This window comes from Triticum dicoccoides, chromosome 5B (genome assembly GCF_002162155.2).
Source record: "Triticum dicoccoides isolate Atlit2015 ecotype Zavitan chromosome 5B, WEW_v2.0, whole genome shotgun sequence".
In the NCBI taxonomy this organism is placed as follows: Eukaryota; Viridiplantae; Streptophyta; class Magnoliopsida; order Poales; family Poaceae; genus Triticum; species Triticum dicoccoides.
Genome location: NC_041389.1, coordinates 512,891,723 through 512,903,347, shown reverse-complemented (window position 1 = coordinate 512,903,347; position 11,625 = coordinate 512,891,723).

Sequence of the window (11,625 nt, the reverse complement as noted above, 5' to 3'; positions counted from 1 at the left end):
CGGCTGAGACCAGCCTGAGAGCCGGGACCCGAGGACGTAGAGTTTCAACATCGAACCCAGCTTGCGCGTTAAAGGGGGGGTGCCTGAGCATCGCGACTCAGGTCTCCTACCAGCTCTCCAGCCCTCACCCTCTGGTCTTGTCCACGGCATAGCGACCTGGCATACCAGCGACGCCTGAGACCAGCCCGAGAGCCGGGACCCGAGGACGTAGAGCACCGGCATCTAGCCAAATTTTTCAGGAACACGCTCCAAGATAAGGCCCAGAGCCAGGCGCAACCCGCCTTGAGGTAGGGCCCCGTGAGTCCCGCGCTGGCTCACAGGTGCCCAGATACACCTCGTCAAGCCCTACCGTGCCAGCCACGTGTCAGAGTGGGGTTGTATACGCACCGGGGGCTCCTCCCGGAGGGGATCCCCCTCCCACGCACCAGTGGAAGCACCATGCTCCGTGCTGGCTGACGACACTGCCGAGGAGCGGCTATGCCCGTACACATACGGAAGCGCTATGCTCCACGCTGGTGATAAACAACTGAGGGTGGCCCTCGGGCCACATCAACCTCAGGGAGCCCAGAGCTTAGTATCTAGCCTCATCGCAACGCCTCCCCTCGGGAGTGTCGTGCGAGGGGGCTGGGCACGGGGGATACGCCTGGGTCACGCCCAGACGCACGCTACCCAGCCAAGCCCCCCCGGGCCTGGTTCGTCGCACGTCCCTCCCCGAGCGGAGCCAAGGTATGAAGGCCGTTTGAGCGTCAAGGGGGACTCCTGAGCATCGCGACTCAGGAGCCTAACTGGTCATGTAGCCCCTCACTCCTTAGTTCCGAAAGGCTAACGGCGGTTGAGGTATGCGCGGGGTCGGGCTCTGCAGACGTAGAACGGTAGATCCACCTACATCTCACCTCCCTACTTGTTGTTCGAGCGCCAAGGGGGACTCCTAAGCATCGCGACTCAGGAGGCTAAATTGTCACGTAGCCCCTCACTCCTTGGTCCCGTCCTAGTTTCCGGTCGGGGCTAACGGCGGCTGAGGTATGCGCGGGGCCGGGCTCTGCCAGCGTAGGACATAAGCAAGCAGGAAGGAAATAGCGCAAATTTCAAGGAATACAAAAGCAAATATTACAGTCCATACTGTTATCGCAACACCGAATGCAAGTTTTAACGCCTCCCCAAGACATGATACATGTGCAGAAACTAAAAGCAGGACGGGAGCCACAATGGAGTCACTTGCCAGCCGTGGAGCTGTGCGGAGCGGGTTCGCCTTGTGGAGCTGCCAGGCTGGCAGCGCTCCACTTCGGCCTGGTGCTGAAGGCCTGGAACTTCCCCAGCAGAGCCTCCGCATGACCCTTCACGGCCTCAGTAGCGGCAGCAGCGCGCTCGCCGCTCGCTGGCTCCAGCAGGCTGTCAAGGTCGACCTTGGGGTCGCGAAGATAGATGTGGGCGAGGACCCGCGTCAGCGCTGCGGAAGACAAGACGCGTGCCTCGGCCTCAGCCGTAGGACCAAGGCCAAGGGTGACATCTTCAAGAGCACGAACCACGAAAGGAAGCAGCTTCGCGGGGCCGTCCTCCTCGCCAGCAAACGGGCTCTCCAGACAGCTCTCATAAATCGTCTTTAGTGAAGCGCGAGGCTTCTCCTCCATCTCCGCAAAGGCCACGCGATCCTCGGCAAGAACCCGTACCTTGCCGTCCAGCTCAACCTTCCTCGCCTCCAGCTCTTGCTCCAGCGCGCTTAGGCGGTCACGGTGCTTCTTGAGCAAGGCGCACACGTCCAATCAACCACCACGCGGCGCTCAAGGCCGCAGGCTGTTAGGGCCCGTGACGCTTCACACTTGCCCTTTCGCCTCTCTGCTCGGCCAAAGTCCGGGCGCGTCGTGGGCCCGGGGGCTACTGTCGGCGTTATGGGAACGGGGGTCCCCAGACTTGCCTGCCTGCGGCCTGCGGCGTGGCTCAAAGGGGGCCCAGCGCAGCCCATCTCCATCCACACAAGCTCAAGACCCTCGCGAGGGTCCATGCCTCGCGGGGCGGACGACAAGGAGCTTCCTCAGGCACGGCCTCATCAGGCTAGCTCGCGAGGAGGCGGAGAGTTCAAGGCGGGGTACCTCATGAGGTGCCCATGACGCAAGCCATGACGACCAATGGCGCCAGTCGGGCGCCAACCAGCATAGTGTCCTCCTTTCCTCTTTGGTGCAAAGGGAGCAAGCGCAGGCGAGAGAATCAAGCAAAGGCGTCCATTTCGGTGCAACAAGACCAAGACCAGTCCAACGGCAGGATGGAGGTCACGGTGGAGCCCAAGCCAGCGTCACCACCAGAGCCTTTGACAGGCAAGGACCAACTTTAGTCAGGATAAGTGTACCCGTTGTTCCCCTTCAAAATGGCCAATTGTTGGCGCCCTTCCCGCTCAATATTTGGGAAGAGGCCCAGGGCCTTTGCCTATAAATAGGACTAGCCACCCCCAGGGTAGAGGCATCGGGTATTGGGCATACATCTAGAATAGAAAGAGAGAGAGATAGGGCGACTGAACTCCTCCTAGCAGTTCATCGCACCAGCCAAGAACAGTCCCTAGCGAGGCTGTTCATCCTTGTATTGTTCATCATCAGCCCAAGAGGCAATCCACCACACCACACACTGGAGTAGGGTATTACACCAAAATGGTCGCCTGAACCAGTATAAACCCTGTGTCTGTTGTGTTGATCTTTTCGTAGTTTAGGTCCTAGCGATTCGGCGAGGAGCAGGTAGGCAGAGAGTGTAATCTCCGTGCGCACCCCAGTGTTCAAACCTCAAGGGTCTGCCGGAACCCAAAATCCGACAGTTTCGTACCCTACCATAATCTCTATGTTTGTTCTCCGCTATTAGTGGCTTCGGAGTGACTCTTTGTTGAATGTTGAGGGCTTGTTATATGATCTATCTATGTTATTATTGTTGAGAGAAGTTGCACTAGCAAAAGTATGAACCGTAGGCCTTGTTTCCTATCATTGCAATACCGTTTACGCTCACTTTTATCATTAGTTACCTTGCTGTTTTTATCATTTCAGATTACAAATACCTATATCTACTATCTATTTTGCACTTGTATCACCATCTCTTCGCCGAACTAGTGCACCTATACAATTTACCATTGATTGGTTGTGTTGGGGACACAAGAAACTTTTTGTTATTTGGTTGCAGGGTTGCTTGAGAGAGACCATCTTCATCCTACGCCTCCCATGGATTGATAAACCTTAGGCCATCCACTTGAGGGAAATTTGCTACTGTCCTACAAACCTGTGCACTTGCAGGCTCAACAACGTCTACAAGAAGAAGGTTGTGTAGTAGACATCAGGCGCCAACGAAGAAGGGGAAAGGGAAGAATCCTGTGCCCTCGCCCCGCTCGTCGCCGTCGATCATACTCAACCTGGAAGCCTTGGACAAGGTCAGTTCCGCCCTCGCCACCATCTTCAATCAGTGTGGGAGGACGACGGTCTGGCCCGCGTCTCACTTTGCCATTGACAGAATAGTCACCGAGGTCCGGTACTTTGCCGACGCCCTGTGGGCGGGACTGGTTTCCCCCTTTTCCGATTTCTTCAACGCCGTACTTTCCCATTACCAGATCCACATGATTGATTTGGGTCCCGAATCCATTGCTCTCCTAGCCGTTTTCACTTTTGTTTGCGAGGCAATGGTGGGCATTCCTCGTTCAGTCGCCTTGCTATGCCACTTCTTCTCTTTGCACCTCAGCGACCCCACCCAATGCTCGGGGTGCGTGAGCTTCCTCGCCGCACCAGAAACGGCAGCCTCGGGGATTGATTTCATCCTTCCTCCGCCTGCGGCTTGGTTCCGAGAGTGGTGGTTGTACGTGGATGTCGAAGTGCCCAGCCCCCTGATCTCGGAGGCAACCTTGCCCGCTGCCCCCAATTCGGGCTGGGGCCATGAGACGCTCACGAGCCCCCGGCTCGTCTTCGTCTGGCGTCGCTTTGTGAACTTGAGGGCGCTCGGTGTGACGGCACCCAAGGTGGTGAAGGAGTTCCTCTAGAGCTGCATTGCCCCTCTCCAGCCTCATTCCCGCCGGATGTGGACCTTCGGGGGGCATGAAGACTGCATGAGGCTCCAGAAGGAAGATCTGGCGCCTGAAGTGCTGAGGAAGGTTCTCATGATTCTGACTGGGGATCCTTCCCCTGGAAGCCTCCAGCAAGGGGGTGCCTTGCTGTACCTTTGCTCAAGCAGGGCTGATTTTGTGAAGCAGATGCCCAGCTTCGACGAATGGGGGCTGCGCCCAGCAGGCCTCATGGGACCTCGTGAGAACCCAGTTGCGGTGGTTGCCTTCCCGGTTGCCCGTGCCGGTCCTTCCTCGAGTGGTGGAGCTGGGAGGCAAGGGCCGCCGGGGGCCTGAGGGGGCTGCCGTCGGGATGATGACGCCATGCGGAACTCCTGAGGTGGCAGCTTCTGAGGCATGCCCTGCGGTGGCCGAAGGTGTTGAGCCACGGCCCGCGGCTTCCGTGGCAGAGGCTCCCGAGGCCCCAGCCACCCTTCACGGGGCAGCATCTGGCGGCGTGTGCCAGGGCAATGCCCCCGACGCCGGTCACCTTGGCACTTCTTCCTCGTCGCAGGATGACCCTTGCACCGAGCTCCTAGGCCACTTCCGCGTGGACTTCGAGGCTCTCTAAAAGAGAAAGGAGGCCTTGGGTGATGATTACCCATGCCTCCTATTGAAGCGTAGGAAGTACTTCGCCATTGATGAGTAAGCCTTCTCCTTTCTTAGTCCCTTACTTTCCCGTTGTTTCAGCTGACCATTGCCCTGTAGGGCCCTTCCTGCCGACTTCACGGAGATGGCCGAGGAGGCATCCCCCCAGGCCTCGCCCTCTCCATCGTCCCCAAGCGCCCCGAGCTCGAGCACTGCCCTTGTGGTGAGGCTGGTTGGAGAGGTGAGCCATCCTGTGATGCATCCTGATTCTGTGCACCTCACGACCCTCCTTCGCGAGCCCTCCCGAGGCACCACCAGCCTGCCCCGGGCTCTTCGCTTGGTCGTGGACGGCGACTAGCTGAGGTCGGTCTCGCTTTCTTCCTTGGAGGACGAACCAGCTCTGGGCCATGCTTCTGGTGGGGCGTGCCCGGCCATCACGAGGGCGCCAGCCCCCAGCACCTGCCCAGAGGGGGAGTGCTGGTTCGTGGCCCTCCGTGCGCACCTGGGGTGGAGGGCGACGCAGAAGACGTGCTCGAGCGCGCTCGGGAGCGCCGCGCCCTTCACCAAGGGTTTCTCTAGAGGGCGGCTGACGCAGTGAGCCAGCTCGGTGTAGAGCTTGCCGACGAGGATGCGCGCCTTGAGGCCAAGGGCCTGTGCCTAGCTGAGGAGAGGTGCAAGCTGAAGGTGGTCGTTGCCCTTGTGCGCCACCAACGTGACCTCGACAATGAGAAGGCCGAGGCATCGCTGGCGGCTTCTCAGGAGGCCTTCTCCCAGGCCGTCGAGGAAGCTCAGGAGGCTGACCAGCGGCGCAAGGCTGCAGAGGAGCGGGCGTGGGAGCTCCGGGCCTGGAGTAGCTCCCTGGAGCAATAGGTGGAGTTGCGTGAGGCGGCCCTTGCGTCGATGAAGGGGGCCTTGGTCGACCGGGTGGAGCTCCAGAGACGTGAGGAGGCACTGACACTGGAGGCCACCGAGCACACCCTGGACCTCGAGTGGTTGGAGACGAGAGAGCGCCTGGTGGCGCAGGCGGAGGATAACGTTGCTGCACGGGAAGCCTGAGCCCTAGAAGAGGTTGATCGCCGGGTGGCGGCGGCCCGCTCGAACCCCAAGCGTGAGTACGAGGAAAGGCTGGAGTTGATCAGGGTCAAAGCAGAGGGCAGGACTGCCGCCCTGAAGGCCAAGCTGGATGAAGTGACGCGGCGTGCGGACGCTGCCGGGGCCGCCCTTGGTGCGGCACAGGTGGAGCTGGCTTCCTCCCGCGCCGAGGTGCTTCTTCTCCGTCAAAGGTTGACGCGGCTGTGGCCGTCGCGCGGAGGACCGAGGACGAGATACGTAAGCGGCAGGCCTTGGAGCACATGCATGGCCCTATGCTCCGCACGCTCTGGGAAAGAGCTAACACGGCCATGGGCAACATCTACGAGGCAGCCGTTGGGGAGCCTCATGAGGTTAACTATGCTGGTAACCTTTAGTTCTTCACTGATGTGGTGACGCAGCTAGAGACTCGGTCGGGCAGAGCCAACAGGTTGGTGGAGGAGAGGAGCCGCGCCTTGCTTGGGCGTGCTTTTTCTCGTGTCTTCAGTCATCTTCAGAACATGGACCCCACTTTGACTTTGATGCCGCCATCGCACCGGTACCACTGGCCATCCGGGGCGATCTGGCGCATTGGGTGGAAGACAATGTGGACGCCTTTGTTAGGGCCTTCACCGCCGATGACGATGGTGTGGTCGTGGTTGCTGATGAGGGCGGCATGGTGAATGGCCCAGGTGCTGATGACGGCGACGTCGAAGGCGATGGCGAGGCCAGCGATGCCAGTGACGACTCCGGAGGTGCCCCTGAGGATGCATTGGGGGATTTATCCGATTGACCGCGCATTGTTCCTGCTTTTTACCCAGCGCAGAGAGAGTTCGGGCTTGGCCCTGAAGGTTGTAAGAGCATTTTGGGAGGGGGAGCCCCTCGTGTAAAAACTTGCAGTTAGCGTATTTGTAGACATGATATCACCCGCATGCCTACGCCGAGCGACTGGTCTTGTGGCGAGTCAATTGGCTTGTTTACCTTCGACCTGCGTGGGCCTTGAGCGAGCCTGTGGGGGGCCGTGGTGTCCTGACTGCCTCCTGAATGAGCCCATTGAACCTGTAATGAGAACCTCCTGAGAGGGCGTGGCGACGAAAGTCCGGGCTGCGCGCATGCTGGGCCTGGCCCGGCTCGCGAGGGGCTCACAAGGGGAGGCAACTGAAGCTGGATGGACGCAAAGCGGTAGCTAGAATGCGAGAGATTTCTCGAACGAGACTAAACACACCTTCCCCGAACACACGCAAGTCTCAAGCTCAAATCCAACTTAAATCCAAACAGGGGAAAAACGACAACCAAGGGAAAGGCAAAAAAGCAGAAAGGTCGCGTCCGGCACCTAGTCTAGTCTTCGACGTCTTCTCACCAGCGCGGAGCTAAGTGCTGGCATTGGGCGTGGGCGGGAGCCCCCAAGGCCCGAGGGCGGCTCTCCGGAGACTCCGGGGCATGTACAGCCCCACTCATTATTACGTGAGAGTGTCACGGGGCGGCGAGCTTCACAGGCACTGGGCCTTCTTCACAGGTACCGGCCTTGCTTCATATCACCAGACGAGGGCCCCGCCTTGCCGCACACTCTATTGCCATCAACGACGGCCGGAGACCGAGGACGCCGCCGATGGGATAGAGCGGTCGCCAGCGGTGCCCCCGACGACCACGGGTCCTCTGTCGGGGTAGGCCCTGAGGCACCTCCCTGGCAGAGGGCCTACCTCCTGAGGACGCCTTGCTCCGAGCGCCGCGGGGGCGAGGCCAGATCTCGGCCCCTCTCCTGCAGCCCCCGGTGCCCTCCTCCTGAGGGGTAGGAAGCTGCTGGATTGGGGCAGCCATCCGCCGCGATGACCTGTACCTCCTGTGATCCATGATTAGCGTATGCTTGTTCCTGAGGAATTAGCGGTACCCGATAGTTGCTTCCTCCAGCGCGGTCGACGAGGCCTTCCCTGGGCTCCTGAAAGAGCTCAGCTTCGGGTATCTCTTTCCCCCAGCCTGGGCCGAGGAGCGAGCTATGGTATTACTCCTGCGCGTGCCCTTGATCCACCATGTGGGGCACATACGCTTCCGGGGCTGCCGCCCCGAATATCTCGTTGTAGTGCCCCGTGTGCCACGCAGTCCTGCTCGAGGTGCCAACTTGGGAGTGGTCGCGTGGCGGCCCACCGGGACCGTGGGCGGTAGTGAATCCCCCTTCATTGGTTGGAGGCGGAGGCGGCACTGTTGGTAGCCCGGCGCTGACGGCCAGGTTGGCGTTGGAGTGGCCCTGGAATCCGCTCGGAGCTGTGCGGGCGCGCGCGGGGCCTCCGTGCGGTCCGCCTTGGGCCTGAGGCGGCGGCTGGGTGCAAAAGGGGTGAGCCCCCGAGGCGGCGGAGCCCAAGAGCTTTGCCACCCGCTCCAGTAGCACGTCGTGACCGCCCTCCAGCAGCCTACATTGTAGTAGCTCTCGGGCTACCGTGAGCGCGGCCCTTGAGTTCGCCTGCTCCCGCCGGGTGTATGGTGCCGTGGCCGCGGCATGGCTTGAGGCCCTTGCTGTCGAACGCACCTGCCGTGGCGTGAGAGCTGGCGCCGCCTGACCGCGTCGCCCGCGGCCCGCAGCACCCTGCGGACCGCGGGCTGCCTGGGGCACAGGGTTGAGGTCGCCCTGGGCAAGCGGCTCTGCGCGGGCGGGCCAGGCCACCCAGGGATCGGGATTGCCCGTTGGGTCGCCGGACATGACGACGACGATGCGATGGTACGCGAGGCGGCGGGAGAAGGATTCTGGTGCACCCCTACTAGGCGCGCCAAATGTCGGATTTCGGGTTCTGGCAGACCCTCAAGGTTCGAACTCTGGGGTGCACGCGGAGATCACACCTCTTGCCTACCCACGTATCGTTGCCTCGCAAGGATCTAAACTACACGAAGAACAACACAAGCGACACAAGGTTTATACTAGTTCGGGCCACCATTGTGGTGTAATACCCTACTCTAGTTTGTGGTGTGGTGGATTGCCTCGGGGGCTGATGATGAATAATACAAGGGAAGAACAGCCTCACGAGGGGCTGTTCTTGGCTGGTGCGATGAACTGCTTGGGTGAGTTCAGTCGCCTCTCTCTCTCTCTCTCTCTATAGTCTACCCAAAATCTGGATCTCTAGTTGCCCAAAATCTCCTCTCCTCTACTCTGCGGTCGCTAGTCCTATTTATAGGGCGAGGCCTTGGTCCTCTTCCCAAATATTGAGCGGGAAGGGCGCCAACAATTGGCCATTTTGAAGGGGAACATCTAGTACACTTATCCTGACTAAAGTCGGTCCTTGCCTGCTAAAGACTCTGACGGTGACGCCGGCTTGGGCTCCATGATGACCTCCATCCTGCCGTTCTGCTGGTCTTGGTCTTGCTGCACCAAAATGGTTGCCTTTGCTTGATACTCTTGCCTGCGCTTGCCCCCTTTGCACCAAAGAGTAAATAAGGACTCTGCGCAGGCCGGCGCCCGCCTGGCCTCGATCATCATGGCTTGCGTCATGGGCACCTCGTGAGGTACCCTGCCTTGATCTCTCTGCCTCCTCACGAGCTAGCCTGATGAGGCTCTGCCCAAGGAAGCTTCCTGTCTTCCACTCCGCGAGGCTTGGCCCCTCGTCGGGGTCTTGAGCATGTGTTGATGAAGATGGGCCGTACTGGGCCACTCCCTGAGCCACGCCGCAGGCCGCAGGCAGGCAAGTCTGGGTACCCCCGTTCCCAGAACGCCGACATACATCAACACCATTGCCCTTCCGATGAAGCGTGAATAGTTTAGCACAGACCTATGGGTCCATAGCTAGTAGCTAGATGGCTTCTTCTCTCTCTTTGATTCTCAATACCATGTTCTGCTCGATGTTCTTGGAGATCTATTCGATGTAATATTCTTTTGCGGTGTGTTTGCTGAGATCCGATGAATTGTGGATTTATGATCAGATTATCTATGAATATTATTTGAGTCTTCTCTGAATTCTTATATGCATGATTTGATATCTTTGCAAGTCTCTTCGAATTATCGGTTTAGTTTGGCCTACTAGATTGATTTTTCTTGCAATGGTGAAGTGCTTAGCTTGGGGTCCAATCTTGCAGTGTCCTTTCCCAGTGACAGTAGGGGCAGCAAGGCACATATTGCATTGTTGCCATCGAGGATAAAAAGATGGGGTTTTATCATATTGCTTGAGTTAATTCCTCTACATCATGTCATCTTACTTAAGGCGGTACGCTGTTCTGTATGAACTTAATACTCTAGATGCAGGCTAGGGTCGGTCAATGTGTGGAGTAATAGTAGTAGATGCAGAATCGTTTCGGTCTACTTGACACGGACGTGATGCCTATGTTCATGATCATTGCCTTAGATATCATCATAATTATGCGCTCTTCTATCAATTGCTCGGCTATAATTTGTTCACCCACCGTATTATTTGCTATCTTGAGAGAAGCCACTAGTGAAACCTATGGCCCCCGAGTGTCTTTTCCACCATATAAGTTCTTTTTCCATCATACTAGTTTCCGATCTACTATTTTGCAATATTTTACTTTCCGATCTATAAACCAAAAATACCAAAAATATTTACTTTACTGTTTATCTATCTCTATCAGATCTCACTTTTGCAAGTAACCGTGAAGAGATTGACAACCCCTTTATTGCGTTGGGTGCAAGTTTGTTGATTGTTTGTGTAGGTATTTGGTGACTTGTGCTTTGTCTCCTACTGGATTGATACCTTGGTTCTCAAACTTAGGGAAATACTTACTGTAATTTGCTGCATCACCCTTTCCTCTTCAAGGGAAAAAACCAACATAATCTCAAGAGCAAGCAGGAAGATTTTTTGGCGCCGTTGTCGGGGAGATCTGCGCCAAATCAAGCTATTCCAAGTACCCATCATAAATCTCCTCTCTTGCATTACATTATTCGCCCATTCGCATCTTGTTTTCCTCTCCCCGGCCTCTAAAATGATTTTCGAAAAGATTTTCCTTTTCTTCGCCCCTCTTTCGTTCGTCTTCTTCGTTTGCCTTTTGTGTGCTCATGTGTTAGATCGCTTGATTCACCGTCATGGCTATTCCTCCTATCATTATCAACACTCCCGATAATGAGGTCCTCAAATTTAAATAAAGGGAGGGAGAATATCTAAAAGATACTTGGTATAGAATTTGCAATGCTCAAAATAGATCTACTCAAAAGAAATCACTGTCGTTCTTCTTCGCAATTTTTATGTGGGTGTTACTCCTTGGAATAGATATGTTATAGATACTATTACTGGGGGAAATCTCTTGGAGAGCCATGCTTCTAATTCTTACAATGCCATGATAGATTTGCTAGGCCCCCACCTCTTTTGATCAACGGAACTATTTTAACCATGGAACATGTAATGCAAAGGCTTGATATTGTTGAAAATAAAGTTGCCACCGTTGAGTTGATTGAAAATTTGGATAAGAAGATTCATAATCAGATTACACAATATGGATCTAAGGTAGGAGTTACTTTGAAGAATCTTAGAGAAAAGGAACCCATAGTTAATGAAAAGATAGATCAAGATTCCACTAGAATTGATAAACTCTAAGATATTATTACCAACTTGGGTTCCACTTTTTCCTCGGTTAAAACTACTCAAAATTTTCCTCCCACTAAGATTGCCAAGTTTATTTTCGTTCCTAAGAATAAGGTGAATATTTTAGGAAAGATAATGAAGATCTCAAATCAATAAGTGTTCACCCGAATATTGTTATATTATTAAGGAACCTTTTGTAACGAATGAATTTCTTGATTTCTTGCCTAGGAGTTTAATCATTGATAAAACCAAAAAATCTCCTAAAGATTATGAGTGTTCAATTGAAGAATTGCATACCAAAGATGACAATACCTAGATCTATTCATGTTTTATGCCTAGCTAAGGGCGTTAAACGATAGCCCTTGTGAAAGCACAAGTGCTCCCTGGGTGATTTTGGTA